This window comes from Protopterus annectens, chromosome 1.part0 (genome assembly GCF_019279795.1).
Source record: "Protopterus annectens isolate FY-2018-M chromosome 1.part0, PAN1.0, whole genome shotgun sequence".
Taxonomy (NCBI): domain Eukaryota; kingdom Metazoa; phylum Chordata; order Ceratodontiformes; family Protopteridae; genus Protopterus; species Protopterus annectens.
Genome location: NC_056725.1, coordinates 1,630,274,165 through 1,630,290,072, shown reverse-complemented (window position 1 = coordinate 1,630,290,072; position 15,908 = coordinate 1,630,274,165).

Here is a 15,908-nt window from a genome sequence, read left to right as displayed (position 1 = left end):
CCTGTTACCTCAGATCAAGTTTGCCCATGTTGTATAAGTAAAGCAGAGGCCATTTCTGCAAAAATGTCCTAAAACACCACTTGGACCCAAAGTATCCACCAGGAGCCTTTGGTGGGGGATGGAGGGTGGGAAGTGATGAATGAAAAGATGATGAACAACACAGATGGAACATTATGGTAAGACATAACTTCTTTATCTGATGGTGTTAATCTTCTTTCCATTCATCACTGATGGGACAGAATCCCCAGCTACCTTGTGATCCTTGGGTGGCCCTTATGGAAGAACGTTCCTGAGTACCACTGAACTGAAGGCAGCTCTCCCTCTGGAGACCACATCCAATTTGTAATGACTGATAAAAGTGTGGGGTTTAGCCCAAGTGTCTGCTGCACAGATATCATCCGTAGAAGCTCTGGAATGGAATAAAGTGACCTTGGAGACAGAATGGCCCAGAAAAGGAAATGAAAAGTTGGTCAGTTTTACGAATTGCTTTGGTCCTGTCTAAATAAAATCTCAATTGTCTGTGCACATCCAAGGAACGCAGGCATTATTCCCCTTTATTAGAAAAATTCAGGAAAAATACTGGTAAGTCAATAGTTTGATTGATGGAAAAGTTGGAAACAACTTTGGGGAGGAAAGATGGGTTTGTCCGGAGTGATACTCTGTCCTTATGGAAGATTAGATAGGGTCTTTTGGTGCATAATGCTTGAAGCTCAGAAATTCGTCTGTCTGACATGATGGCTACCAGGAAGAGGGATTTCCAGGACAAGAATATGAGATCACATTTCGCAGCGGGCTCAAAGGAGGTTGAGTCAAAGACTGGTGAACTAACTTGAGGTTCCATGGCTCTAAAGGCTGTCTGACTGGAGGCCTAATATGCAAAACTCCTTTGAGAAAAGTTTTACATAAATGCAGTGAAATTATCCACTCCATTATGATAGTTTGAAATAGCTGCTAGGTGTACTCGTATGGTAGAGGCTGCAGCTCCATCTTCGAAAAACGTAGACAGGTATTGTAAAACTGCTGTGACTGGAGCTGAATACAGATCTAGCATCTTTCCCTTAAACCAAATAGAGAATCTTTTCCATTTGTCCAGACAGAGTCTTCTGGTGGATGGTTTATGAGAGGCCAGAATAATGTCACGAATGGATGAGGAGAGGTCATCCTCCCTGACAATTAACCAAGCTGTCAGCTTGAGACTGGATAGATTCGGATGACTCAACCCTTGGGGGTGAGAAATTAGGTCTGGAAGAGGGTCCAGAATCCATGGTTAATATAACAGATGAGGCCAAAGAAAGGGGAACCACACTTGTTGAGGCCAAAGGGGGGCTATGAGGATCACTTTGCATTTCAACCGAATGGCTTTCTTTATGAATTGGGGTATCAGAGAAATGGGAGGATAGGCATATAGTAGTCCCGTGGGCCAATCGTAGATCACAGCATCCCTCAGGGACTCCCCCTCTGGTTAAAACAGGGCAAAATAGCAGCTGCATTTGTTTGACGGGGAGGCGAATAGGTTGCAGCAATGCTGACCCCAATGGCTGAAGATTTCTGCTGCTACTTTGGGATTGAGAGACCACTCATGAGGCAATAAGATACATGCGCTCAACTTCTCTTCAATCTTGTTGGAAATCCCTGGGATATGCGTTGCTATCAAAAAGCAGTTGGAAGCTATCGCCCACTGCCAAATTCTCAGGGCCTCTCGACACAGGAGATAGGACTTGGTTCCCTCTTGCTTGTTGATATACCAGACTACTGACATGTTGTCTGACTGAATTGCAATCGTTCCAGAAGGAAGAACAGGGTGGAATGCTTGCAAAGGTAACAGCACCGCTCTCAATTCTAGAATGTTGATATGCAATTGGCCTCTAATGTGGACCATGTGCCTTGGACTGTCTTTCCCTGGAAATGTTCCCCACCACCCTATCAGGGAAGCATTTGTGGTCACAATGGCTTTGGGCTAAGGGTTTTGAAATGAGTGGCTCCAAAGTTGTGTGTCTGGCCTCATCCACCAAATAAGGTCCTATCTGCAAGAATTGGTTATCTGAATCTGAAAGCATAGAGGATGGTAATTTGGAAACCACTGAGAGAGAAGAAGCCATTGAAGTATTCGCATGTGCAATTTTGCAAGAGGCACTATTGGTAGGGAAGCTGCCATGGATCCCAGAACCTGAAGAACCTCTCTCACTGAGACTTTGTTTTGACAGAGTATCACCTTGAGTTGAAGCCTCAATCTTTGAAGTATGTGAGCTGGGAGCGACACCAGACAAGAGCGGGTGTCAAAGACTGCTCCGATAAATTCTATCTTCTGGGCCAGACCCAGACTGGATTTCTCCCAGTTTACAGTTATCCCTCAAATTTTTGCCAGTGTAAGGGTGTAATGCAGGGCTGTTATCAGAAGATGCTTGGTGGGGGCGGTAAGGAGCCAATTGTCCAAATATGGAAACACCCAGAATCCCTGTAGTCTCAAATGATCTGCAACCACTGCCATGCACGTTGTGAACACTCTGGGGGCTGTAGAGAGTCCAAATGGCAGGGCACAAAACTGGTAATGACTGGCTGCCAGATGGAAGCGAAGGAGGCTCCTGGAACATTTGTCCATTTTGATGTGGTAATATGCATCCTGGAGATCTATCGAGCACATCCAATTGCCCTCCCTCAGAAAAGGGAGGATGGCCTGAACTGTGACCAGCCGGAATTTGGTTTGGGCAACAGATTTATTTAGATTCCTGAGATCCAGAATGGGTCTCCATTTTCCTGTCTTTTTTGGCACCAAAAAGAATCTTAAGTAAAATCCGGATCCGCATTGGTCTGGTGGGACTAACTGGATGACTCTTTTTTGATACAGCTTGTTTATTTCTGTAGCTGCTTCTTCCTTTTGATTGGGTAGAACGTTGGGAAGTTTTGATGAAAGGTTTGGATAAGCAATGATGGGAATAGTGTAGCCTCTGGTTATGATCTTCTGCACCCAATGATCGGTGGTTATTGAATGCCAGGCAGCTTGGTGCAGAGAGAAAAGACCACCGACTGCTTCCAGAGGAAAGTAATCGGGCTGCTCTTCAGGAACGCTGATAAGGCTGATCAGAGAAAGAATCCCTGGGTCCCTGATTATGTGAACCCCCTCTGCCTTGGTAGGGGCATCTTACAGAATTGTTACCCTTCTGCCCCTGGTGGTATCATCACTACACGTGGCACGGAAAGGACCCTGAGATTTTTTTGTGCCACATTTTGCCACTCCTCTGATTCCTGGAAAAGGAACGTTGAGGGTTGGAAAAATATAGCCCTATGGCAGACAGGGTCTTACCGTCCTGCTCAAACCTGGCCAGAGTGTCTTTCACCTTGGGGGCAAAAAGGGAAGATGCTTCAATGAGAGCATTTAGGAAGGAAGACTTCAAAGGGTCCGTGAAGTCACAAAGGCGCATCCAGGCATGGCGTCTCATAACTATGCCTGAACCCACAGCTCTAGCCGCCCCTTTTGCTGTGTGGGAGAGCGACCTCATGGACCAATTGGAGATCGATTCCAGGGTTGTGAACTACAAAGCAACTTTATCCCTTGTCTCATCATACACCTGCCCTGCGAGAATTCCAGAGAGTTTGGAGATCAAGTCTCTTTGGAGCCTCATAAAATGCGCCAAGTAATTGAGGGACCATATGGCGAAGGTCGCTGAAGCAAAGACTCACTTCCCCAATCTGTCCATGGCCTGGGACTCTCTGTTGGGTGGGTGGACAGTAAGACTCTCCTCAGCGAGATCCTTTTTCGTGGCCGCCACCACCACTATAGCATCACCTAGTAAACCTGGACCAATGTGGGTTTTTTTCTTCAGGTGGAAAAAGAATCTTGTCCAGTCTCCGAGGGATTGCCTCAACAGAATCAGGGTCCTTCCAAGTGCGCTGCACCACAAGCTGGAACTAGCTTGTCTGCAGGCAGGGTCACCCAAGAGGTAGATGGCCGAGCATGGAAAGCCTGCAGAAACATGGACTCCTCGGAAGAAGAGTTAGTGGGCTTCCAATCACCCCTCTGTTTCAATATTTCAAGAATGTCCCCAAAGTAGACATCATCAGAGGGTGATGGTGGAGACCCTTCACCGTCATCAAAATCCATGTCCTCTGTAAGAGACTCCTCAGGTGAGTCCATGTGCATCCTCTTGCAAGATCTCTTCCATGGGGGCTCCTCAGTGGGGACCTCTGAGGAGGACTCGGAAGAGAGGACATGCTGCAACGGGGATCCTGTGGCTTTTGTGCTCGGTGTCCTGGGGAGATGACCTGTGACAGCTGTAGCTCAGGGGGAGAACTCTGGGGTTCCGATGTCAGCAGAATGCTACCAGAAGCAAGGGCCCTCTTCATAGCATGGAAAGCAGGTCTGCCCAAAGAGGGATGGGAGCCCAGAACCGAGAAGGGCAACCTCAGAACTGGGGTCACACCTCACTCTGTTGAACCCACCTCCAAAGAAGGAGCCTCAAAAGCAGGATCGGTGCAGACAGAGCTCCCGGCACTGAGGACAGAGCCAAAAAAACACTCAGAGCCGTGCCATGATCCAAAGAACATGCAGCCCAGTCACGGGTTTGAGGAAGGACTGGTTCAGTGGGAAGAGAGGATGAAAGGGACAGTCCTGGAGCCCCAGTGAGGTCCAATACAGGTGCCAAGACGGGGGGCTCCGAAAATTACATCAGAGCAGAGGGCTTTGGAACCGGTATGGTCAAAGGAGGAGAATAGGATGGAGTCCGTGGAGAAGTTAACCCAAGTCCCGCAGGGGGATGGGTCTGGAAGGAGTGGGTATTCACCTAGCTGTCAGCAGCTGTTCCACAAAACGCACTACATCAAGTTCTGAAAGGCTCCTGAGAGATCTAGTGGATACTCCCTATGAAGAGTCAGATCATTCTAGGAACAGACTGTGCACCTGTCCTAGAAATGGGTCTATAGATGGAGAATTTTGGGTCCATGGTATGGAATCTGCCGGCACCGATGTCTCAAGTTTGGAGACCAGAAGTAGTGGAGTCAACATTGTAGTTATTGAGACAGTAAAGGGGCTCGGTGCCAAAGGGACACTCGGAGCCGACACGGAAGGTTCAGTCATAATTGCAGAGCTGGGGATCGAAGGTGTACACTGTGCTGAAGTGGCACTTAGTGCTGAGGTCGTAGCAGCCATTGTAAGGTCGATAGTCAGTGCCAGAGACAGTATCGGAGTGGAAGCTAGTGCCAATATAGTAATGGTTGTAGCTTGAGCAGAAGATGTTGGTGCCGATGAGGCAGACTTCTGCTCCGAAGATAGTTTTGGCACTTTAGATTTCACAGATTTGCCCTGATCACCAGATGGTGAAGAGGGAACCAAATGGGACCTTTTCTTGTCCTTAATAGGAGGGGTTGAGACCTTTGTCGCAGAAAGGGCCTCTGAAAAAAGCGATTTAAGTAGGCCTTTCAGGCTCAACTTATTCTTGCGCTTATTCAAGGTGCGCTGACTGAAACTTTGGCAAATCACAAAGGGAGGCTGCACCGAAAGATGGGACACCCCCAAACAATAAACACAATCGTCATGAGAGTCACTATTTGGAAGTTTACCTTTACAAGAAGCACACTGTTTGAAATCCAATGTGTCCTTTTTATCAGACATCATGAAAATTTACACACACAACAACCGGGAAGAATACTATAGTAACATTTTAAAGTCTGCTAACTCTACGTATAAACCTATCTAAATACACACAACACCCAAGAATTACGTCAAAAAACACCCAACTATTCAGTTAAAAGGGAAAGAAAAAAGAAAATACCAACGATGGCATTCAAGGAATGCCACCAAGGGTAGAGAGAGAAGACCGTACCACCAATGGTACTTAAAAATTTACCAAAAAGGTAGAATCAGGAGTGAAAAAAACAAAGTTATGTCTTACCATAACGTTCCATCTGTGTTGTTCATCTTCTTTCATTCATCACTGATGGGTTCGGTTCCGAGCCCTTGGAACCAAGTTGGCCTTTTTACAAAGCTTGCGCCAGCCAAAAAACTCTCAAGCTAAGTTTCTACCCACAATGCCCTTCTCCCTGTTACCTAAGATTGAGTTTGCTGGAGAAAGAGAAGTAAAGCTGATGCAACTTCTGCACAAATACCCCAGGACACCACTTGGACCCAAAGCATCCCCCAGGAGCCTTTGGAAGGGGAAGGATGAATGAAATAAGATGAACAACACAGATGGAACATTATGGTAAGCCATAACTTCTTTATCTGATGGTGTTACTCTTCTTTCCATTCATCACTGATGGAACAGAATCCCAAGCTACCTTGAAGTCCATGGGCAGCCCTTATGGAAGAACATTCCTGAGTACCATTAAGATGAAGGCGGCTCTCCCTCTGGAGACCAATCCAATTTGTAATGATTGATAAAGGTATGAAGCTTAGCCCAAGTAGCTGTTGCACAGATGTCATCCATGGAAGCCCTGGAATGGAAAGCTACAGATGTTGCCATAGAGCTAATGGAATGAGTTTTAACTTTTGGTATAGGTTCGTTACTGAGGGAATAGATGAAACGTATGCAATCCCTTAGCCATTTCGATAATGTAACCTTGGAAACAGCATCTCCCATTCTGGGCCCAGAAAAGGAGATGAAAAGCTGCTCAGACTTGCGAATAGGATTAGTCCTTTCTAGGTAAAATCTCAGTTGCCTATGTACTTCCAAGGAGTGAAGGCAGTACTCTCCTCTATTGGAAAAATTTGGAAAGAAAACTGGTAGGTCAATGGTCTGGTTAATGGAAAATTCAGAACCAACTTTGGGAAGGAAGGATGGATTCATCTGAAGTGATACTCTGTCTTTATGGAAGACCAGATAGGGCCTCTTGATACACAATGCCTGCAGCTCCGAGACCCTTCTGCCAGATGTGATGGCTACCAAGAACAAACATTTCCAAGACAAAAACTTTAGGTCACACTTCGCAGCAGGTTCAAAAGGTTTTTGAGTCAAAGACTGAAGGACTAAAGTGAGGTTCCATGCTTCCACTGGCTGTCTGACAGGAGGCCTGATATGAGAGGTTCCTTTGAGGAAGGCCTCGCATAGATGTAAAGAGATAAGAGGGGTGCCATCTATACCACTGTGGAAATTATAAATTGCCACTAGATGTACTCGTACAGTCGAGGCAGAGGCTCCGTTATCAAAAAACTTTGCCAAGTATTGAAGTACTGCAGTTACTGGAGCCGAATAAGGGTCTAGCATGTTATCCTTAGACCAGATGGAGAACCTCTTCCATTTATCCTGATATAGTTTTCTAGTGGATGGTTTATGAGAGGCCAGAATAATTTTTCAAACAGGCAAGGAGAGATTAGCTTGCCTGGCAACTAATGGAAGTGGAGAAACCAAGCTGTCAGCTTGAGACTGGACAGATTCTGGTGGCTCAACCCTTGGGGGTGAGTAATCAGATCTGGAAGAGGGTCCAGAATCCATGGCGGGTATATTAGATGAGGCCAAAGGAGGGGGAACCAAACTTGTCGGGGCCAGAACGGAGCTATGAGGATCACCTTGCATCTCAACCGAAGAACTTTCTTTAGAAATTGTGGAATCAGGGAGATGGGAGGATAAGCGTAAAGTCCTCTGGGCCAATCATGGACTAGGGAGTCCCTTGGGGTCTCTGCCTCCGGGGGAAGAAGGACAAAATAGCTGCTGCACTTGTTTGAAGGAGAGGCAAATAGATTGCAGCAAGGCTGGCCCCAGGGGCTGAAGATTTCTGTCGCCACTTCAGGGTTGAGGGACCACTTGTGAGGCAGGAGGATGCATCTGCTCAGTTTGTCCGCAATTACATTGGAGTTCCCCGGGATATGCGTTGTTATCAAAAAGTCGTTGGAAGCTATCGCTCACTGACAAATTCTCATGGCTTCTTGACACAGGGGGTAGAACTTGGTTCCTCCTTGTTTGTTGATATACCAGACCACTGACATGTTGTCTGACTGGATTGCAATTGTCCCAGGAGGGAGAGCTGAATGAAAGACTTGCAACGATAAGCACTGCTCTCAGTTCCAGAACACTGATATGCAGGTGGGCCTCTGAGGTGGACCATGTGCCTTGGACTGTCTTTCCCTGGAAATGGCCCCCCCACCCAATCAGGGAAGCATCCATGGTCACAATGGCTTTGGGCTGAGAGGATTGAAATGGGAGACTCCAAAGTTCTGTGTCTGGCCTCATCCACCAAAGGAGGTCTTGTTTGCAGGAGTTGGTTATTCCGATCTGGTAGTGAAGGGGGTGATAGTTTGGGAACCATTGACAAAGAAGGAGCCACTGCAGGATCCACATATGAAGCTTCGCTAGAAGCACTGTTGGGATTGAAGCTGCCATAGAACCTAGGGCTTGAAGAACATCCCTTGCCGAAACTTTTGTGTGACAGATTATCACTCGGAGCTGGAGCCTCAAATGCTGATGTCTGTGGTTTGGGAGTAATACTAGACAGGACTGGGTGTTGAACACTGCTCCAATGAATTCTATTTGTTGTGTAGGAGTAAGGTTGTCCCAATGTATCGTTATTCCCAACGACATTGCCAGAGAGACAGTGCACTGCAGTGCTGTTACCAGAAGATGCTCATGGGGGCGGTGAGGAGCCAGTCGTCCAAATATGGAAACACCCGGAATCCTTGTAGTCTCAAGTGAGCTGTGACCACTGCTAAGCATTTCGGGAACACTCTGGGGGCTGTAGAGAGTCCGAATGGCAGGCCACAAAACTGATAATGACTGGCCCCTAGCTGGAAGCGAAGCAGACTCCTGGAGCATTTGCCCATCTTGATGTGGTAATATGCATCCTGGAGATCTATCGAGCACATCCAGTCACCTTCTCTCAAAAAAGGGAGAATGGACTGAACCGTGACCATCTAAAATTTGGGTTGGGTGACAGATTTGTTTAAGCTTCTGAGATCCAAAATGGGTCTCCAGTCCCCTGTCTTTTTTTGGCAACAAAAAGAATCTTGAATAAAATCTGGATACACACTAGTCTGGTGGGACTGGTTGGATGAATCTTTTTGAGACAGCTTTATTATTTCTGAAGCTGCTGCTTCCCATTGACTCAGTGGAACATCGGGAAGCTTTCTCGGAAGATTTGGTTGAGAAGAAAGGGGAATGGTGTAACTTCTGGTGATGATAGTCTGCACCCAACGATCAGTGGTAATGGATTACCAGGCAGCTTGGTGCAGAGAAATGACCCTCGACTGCTTCCACATGTAAGCAATCGGGCTGCTCCTCAGGAGTGCTGTTAAGGCTGTCCAGAGGAAGAGTCCCTGGTGCCTTGGTTATGAGGACATCCTCTGTCTCTGTAGGAATGTCTTCTGGAATTGTTACCCCCTCTGCCCCTGGGGGTATCACCACCACATTTGGCATGGAAAGGACCCTGAGATTTTTTGTGCCACAATTTCCCACTCCTCTGGTTCCTGGAGAAGGTACATTGAGGATTGGAAAACCATAGGCCTATGGCAGACAGGGTCTTTCCATCTTGCTCACACGTAGCTAGAGTGACCTTCACTTTGGATCCAAAAAGGGACAATGCTTTGATGGGAGCATTCACAAAGGAAGACTTGAAGGGGTCCACGAGGTCACAAATGCGCATCCAGGCATGACACCTTATGACAATGTTTGAACCCACTGCTCTGGCCGCCCCTTCAGTCGCATGTGAAAGCAACCTCATGGATGAGTTGGATATCGATTCCAGGGGTGCGAGCTGTGAGGCCACTTTGTCCCTGACCTCATCAGACAACTGTCCTGCGAGTGTCCCAGAGAGTTCAGAGATTAAGTCTCTCTGGAGCCCCGTAAAATGTGCCAAATAGTTCAGGGACCATAGAGCAAAGGTCCCTGATGCAAAAACTTGTTTCCCAAGTCTGTCCACCACCCGGGACTCCCTGTTGGGTGGGTGGACAGCAAGACTTTCCTCAGCCAAGTCCTTTTTCAGGGCCACTGCCACCACCATAGCATCAACTGGTAACCCTTTGGACCAATGTGGGTTCTCCTCAGGCGGAGAAAGAGTTTTGTCAGGTCTCCGAGGGATCGCCTCAATGGAATCAGGGTTCTTCCACGTGTGCTGCACAAAGAGCTGGATGAGTTCGTCAGCAGGCGGGGTCATCCAAGAGGTAAAAGGCCAGGCGCGAAAAGCCTGCAGGAACACGGACTCCTCAGACGAAGGGTTGGAGGGCTTCCAGTCACCTTTCTGTTTTAACATTTCCAGGATGTCTTCACAGGAGACATCATCAGGAGGTGACTGTGGGGACCCTTCATCATCGTAATCCATGTCTTTCATCAAAGACTCCTTGGGTGAGTCCATCTGCTTCCTCTTACACATCCTCTTTTGAGAGGGCTCCTCAGTGGGGGTCTCTGAAGAGGACTCAGAAGAGCGGGTACCCTGAACAGGGGTGTCCTGTGGCTTCTCTGCCTGGTGTCCCGGGGAGTGGTCTGTGGCAGCTGTAGCTCTGGAGGCGAAAACTTGGGTTCCAACATCACAGGAGTGCTTCCAGAAGCGAGAGCTCTCTCCATCACGTGGAAGGCAAGTCTGCCTGAAGGGAGATGGGAGCCCGGAACTGAGAAAGACAAACTCGGAACAGGGGTCACACCCCGCTCAGATGAACCCGCCCCCACAGATGGAGCCTCGGGAACCGAGGACCAAAGGGACAAACTCGGAGCCGAAGTGAGGTGCACTATCGGCACCAAGGAAATGAGGATGTCGGAGCAGAAGGCTTCAGAAATGAAATGGTCAAAAGAGGAGAGTAAGACGGAGTCCGTGGAGAAAACAACCCAAGTCCCACATGGGGTAGGGCCTTAGAAAAGTGTGGATATCCACCTGGCTTCCAACAGCTGTTCCACAAGACACACCATATTATGTTCCGTCAGGCTCCTGGTGGATCTAGTGGTTACTCAGGATGTTCGATGAAAGGGCTATACACCTGGCCCAGAAATGGATCAACGGATGGGGAGTATCGGGTCTGTGGTGTAAGGTCTGCCGGCACCGAAGTCTCAAGTTTCAAAACCGGTAGTAATGTAGTCAAATCTAGTTTAGTTGGTAAAATGCTCGGTGCCAAAATGGCACTCGGAGCAAAAATGGTCTGTTCCACAAATGTCAGTGTCGAAGGTATCAAGGGTGTGTCCTGAGCCAAAGTGGCCACAAGTGCCAAAGTCAAAATAGGCGTGGTAAGGTCTATAATCGGTGCTGGAGGCAGGACCAGTGCCAAAACTGGTGCTGGTGTTGAAGGTTTCGAGATGCTCGGAGCCAAGGAAGATGGAGCCGTAGAGACAGATTTATGCCCCAAAGACAGCTTTGGGACCTTTGGCTTGATAGGCTTACCGTGATCACCCGATGGTGAGGATGGAACCGAGTGGGACCTCTTTTTGTCCTTAGTGGGAGGGGCTGAGATCTCCATCTCAGAAATGGCCTCTGAAAAGGGAGACTTAAGTAACCCTTTCAGTATCCGTTTATTTTTGTGCTCATTAAGAGTGCGTTGACTGAAATTTTGACAAATCTCATAAGGAGGCTGCAACGAAAGGTGTGGCACCCGCAAACAGTATACACAATCATCATGAGAATCACTGTTAGGTAACTTGCCCTTACATGAAGCACAATGCTTAAAGCCTGAAGTACCTTTCTTTTCTGACATCTTGATAGAAAAACCACAAGCCAACAGTATAACAAGTCAGAAAAAAATAAAACAAACACTGTTCAAAAAAGTCACAATTGTACCAGTATAGAGATAAGAGAAAACAGGAACCCTTTAGTAAAAACAAACCTAACAGGCTACAGGAAAGAGAGGAAAAAAATAAAAGCAATGGTATTGCATGAGTACCACAAGGATAAGGGAGGAAAGGCTGTGTACCAACAATGGTACTAGAAAGATTACCAATGGTAATAATGGGTAGAGAAGAGAAGAACAAAACAAGGTCTGAGGAAAGAAAACAGACTAGAAATATTATCTGCTTTATAAAAAAGGAAGATATCCAAAGTTTTATACACAAATATCAAATAAAGTTTCACTTAGCTGAGAGCTCGGCTGAAACACGGCTTTACGGCTATGTGGCAAACATGATCTGAGGTAACAGGGAGAAGGGCATTGTGGGTAGAAGGTTAGCTCGAGAGGTTTTGGCTGGCGCAAGGGCTCGGAACCAAACCCATCAGTGATGAATGGAAAGAAGATTAACAACATCAGATTCTTTCATTTACACATATATGATTTTCTAGTAGTGGGTTTCTTTGTCTCCTTTAATACCTAATGCACTTCATCAGAAAAAGGGTGCCTAAAGGAGCATATTTTCTATTATTCAATCAAACAATTAAACAAACTAAATATGGGGATAGATCAAACAACCCATCTTGTGTGAATAAATCCATTGTGTGAGAAAGCTTGTGGTATGCCCTTGGACAAATTCTAAACAGGAGAGAACCACTGTTGACTTACCCAAAAGGTTGTCAACTAAGATAATCTCAGAAGAGTCCTTCTAATTCTTTAGAAGAGCTATGTTCATCACAAGAAACAGTGAAAAGTATCCAGAAACATTCCCATCTATGGAAATGAAAAGATAGCTGTATTCCGGGTCCAGGTATAAAATGTCTTGAAACACAATTTCTTTAATTGTCTGTTGTGATTGGAGGTAACAAATTTGCTTAAAAATTTCACCACAGATGGAGCCATACCTGAAACACCTGGGTGCAATTTTCATTAGATAGAGGTTAGTTCTGGTCCTGCTTAGCTTGTGTGCAATAATGTTTTACTCTGACAAAATTTAGGTAGCCAGAAGGAACAGAATATCTGAGAAACTAGCTCCCCAGCTACTATAGTTAATCTGCAAATGACTTGTTTGGACTTGTTTCTCCCTATTTATTTATGTACCAAAACAATGTGGTATTGTGTCAGATAACAAGCAGAGGGCTTGGAGTCCAACAATGGTATAAGAATTAGAGAATATTAATTAGAACCATCATTCATTTGATATTCATCGGCTTTAATTTGTCTTTACTTGCTCCAGAGGCTCTGGACTTTTACTCTCTTGAAAAAAGATACACAGGCAACATCAAATGAATCTGTGGTTACAAACTAAGTAAAGAGTGAAAGAGCAAAAATGGAAGACCTGGGATGAGAAGCTCTGGATTCATTCACAAACTTCAGCACTGGAAACTGAAATGAAAAAAGTGTTTTGGAGATGGGTCCAAATTGATCTTGTGGACCACTGAAGTTTCCTCACAAGAAGTCTGGAGAGTGGAAGCATGAGCACACAGTAGGCATGAATCTTAAACTCTGAGCTATCCCTTGGCATAATGCGGAATCTGGTAGAAGAATATTCAAAAATGGTTACTGTATTTTCCACTTTGTCTTGAGAAAGAAAAGCCATCATGAGGGATGGCTCTCATATGTATCTTACAAACAGAATCATGAGAATTGTAATGAGAGAAAACTTCTCTTAAGTTCACCAGAAAATTCAGAATAAGAAGACTGTTTTTTTTTAACCAGGGATTTTTCTGAACCTGTTAAAGGGTCTGCAAAAATAAAAATCATCCAGATATGAAAAAAATGGATTCTTGGATAGGAGTCCAGTTGCCTTCTCTCTATGGCACCAGAGAAAGATTTAAAAAATCCTTACCCTGCCATTTGGGGGAAGAGGGTCTAATACCACCTGAAACAGAATACTAAGACAGAAGGAAACAAAGAGGATTGATCGGATGAAGTGGAATCCTTTGAAAAAGTGGAAGAAGATCATCTTGCCGTATGTAGACTGTTGTAGGATTGTGAAAATCCTAGGGTCTGAGGATGAGATGTCACAAAGGGAAATGAAAAGCTAGACTTTGGGGAACTGCACAGGTGGACCACATAGTGGTCCTGCTTTTCTATTTTCTTTTTTTTTTAGGAAAATTCTCCCTTACTCTTTGAACCTTCCTGTCAATGTGGCAAGGAATAAAGAAAAAGACTATACAATTCCCTGCACAAACTTTCGTCTTTTATCAAATCTTTTAAGGACCCTAGGACACAATGGAGCAAATAATACTTCATTGTACAGGGGAACATTCAGTCTCTCAACTTTGACATTCTATGAATTTCTGAGAATGAAGCCAGGCAAATTCAAGGCTACATCTTAAAAAATCCTGATCCTGCACATGCTCATCACAAGGTTAAGACTTTGCGTTCACCGTATGATACTCTCCAAATACTCTTCTTAAACAGAATACTCTCAACCTCTCAGTGAAATGACAAAACAATTTTTATACATAACTGCTGCCTGTGCAATCCACTTAGTTGCAAGTGGGCTTTCTTTTCAGTAATTTCCACCTCTGTAAATCACATGCAGTCTTGCAGTCACCTTGGTGCTGTGAATAATCTGACTGACTTGCAATTTTATTCTTTGAAGTCTTTCTGGGGGAAGAGATGCAATGCCGGCGTTTGTGTTTAGCATCACTGCTATGAATTCTAACTGCTGTGTTGGCTCTAGTTGGGATTTTTCATAGTTTATAGTGATCCCAAGCGAGGAACAAGTTTGAAGGACATAGTTAATTGCCTGTAATAGTAGATGCCTGGTGGGAGCGGTAATGAGCCAGTCGTCTATGAATGGAAACATGCAGAATCCTTGCAGTCTGAAATGGGCTGCTACCACTGCCATGCATTTGGTGAACACCCTGGGGGCTGTGGTGAGACCAAAGGGCAGGGCTCTGAACTGATAATGACTGGCTCCCAACTGGAAGTGCAGGAATATTCTGGAATGCTTGTCCATTTTTATGTGATAATATGCATCCTGAAGATCTATTAAGCACATCCAATCATCTTTTCTAAAGAACAGAACTACAGACTGAACTGTGACCATCCGGAATTTGGTTTGTTGAAATGACTTGTTTAACTGACTGAGGTCCGGAATCGGTCTCCAGTCCCGTTTTCTTTGGCACTAAAAAGAATCTTGAGTAAATTCTAGATTCTATCTGGTCTGGTGGGACTGCTTGGATCACTCTTTTGTCAAGCAGTTTTTGAATTTCTAATACTGCTACATCCCTGTGACTGGGTAGAACATCTGGGATTTTCTTCAATTTTCTGGGTTTTTCCTGAGAAAGGGATATTGTAACCTCTGGTTATGATCTTCTGCACTCAACTGACTGATGTTATCCTAAGCCAGGCAGGTAGGTGCTGGGATAATTGTCCCTCAACTGCCTCCAGAGGACAACAATCGGGCCTCCTTTCAGGAGTGCTGATAAGAGTTACCAGGGGAAAGAATTCCTGGAACCCTAATTTTGCGGGTCACCTCTGCCTCATGCACGGTGGCTGGGTATAAGAAAAAAAGTGAAATAAGTCACTGAAAAGGAGATTTAAAGAGAAATCTTACTTACAACAAAGAAGAATTAGCTTGCTCAAGAGCTGTTTTGATAGACATGTCTGGCACTGAAAACGGCTAATGAGATCTGTGGTAATCCTGAGTGGATCATTATGGGTAAAACGTAGCTCGAGGGTTTCGCAGGGCACGAGCTAGAATAACAGTCAAGTTGATTCAGATATACGGAACCGAACCCACAATCATGGATTAAGTGGAGACTGGCAATATCAGGTCTCTAAATATCTACTTTTTAAGATTTTTTCTGGAGAGTCATCATGTTGTCTGCACAACTTCAGATCACAATGCTACTGCTAAAACTGTTAAACCAAGTATAGGTACAGGACACATACCAGAAACAGGATTCAGCACTAACATCACATTTATGTACTTCTGCATTAAGGTAACCCAGTAAACTGGTCTCCTGTATAAACTTACTAGCATGTTATTTCTTTATGCAATGTTTATTTGCACAGCTTTGTTTAGTCTTGCCAATGGGAATTAAGGGATGGAAATGATTAAAGGGGGCACTGCCAACCCTTATAACTGAATTAACAGCTGTTGATTTACTGAAATTTCCTAAACGAGTCTCAAGTCATTCATGACCTACAGACGACCCTCTTCCATGAA